Raw genomic sequence first — 484 nt, forward strand, 5'->3', positions numbered from 1 at the left:
CTAATAATAAAAAAAAAAAAATTCCGATGCCATACAATTAGATATTCAAATTTGATTTCTTGGGAGGTCCAATGCCTATATAGTTCTATGAGAGATGTCAAGCCATGACAGTGGTATGTTATCTAACAATCACTGTGTCACTGTCCCTGTGGTGCTTTAACAGCCTAGAAAGACAGAGTTTGGACTGGTAATTGTATACCAAAGTGGTTGCACCCTTCCCCAGAAAAGTCCCTATTACTCCAGGCAATGGTATACATGGGAATCTACAAATGTCATTGCAATACCCAGAAACCTTCCTAACCTTGGGGCTTAGCTCCTTGGCCACATCTATCGCCTATTTCTCGATTAAAAATTTCCCGGGCCCTTTTTTAAAAAAGGGAAAAATTTACGCTCATGATTTTACACACCCAAAGGGCAAAACGGGATCTGTTCGAACTAAGGGCGAATAAAGCGGGAAATGGTCTTTTTGTGACTTTTTGTGAAT

At 39.7% G+C, this 484-nt stretch overlaps 1 protein-coding gene across 1 annotated transcript in view; it reads right to left on the minus strand.

Moving 5' to 3' along the window:
* Nucleotides 1-484, minus strand: part of LOC119593787 (transcription factor A, mitochondrial-like) — a gene marked incomplete in the record, with an annotated part of 5335 nt that overhangs the window by 4121 nt on the left and 730 nt on the right.

The sequence above is a fragment of the Penaeus monodon genome, chromosome 32, assembly GCF_015228065.2.
Source record: "Penaeus monodon isolate SGIC_2016 chromosome 32, NSTDA_Pmon_1, whole genome shotgun sequence".
In the NCBI taxonomy this organism is placed as follows: Eukaryota; Metazoa; Arthropoda; class Malacostraca; order Decapoda; family Penaeidae; genus Penaeus; species Penaeus monodon.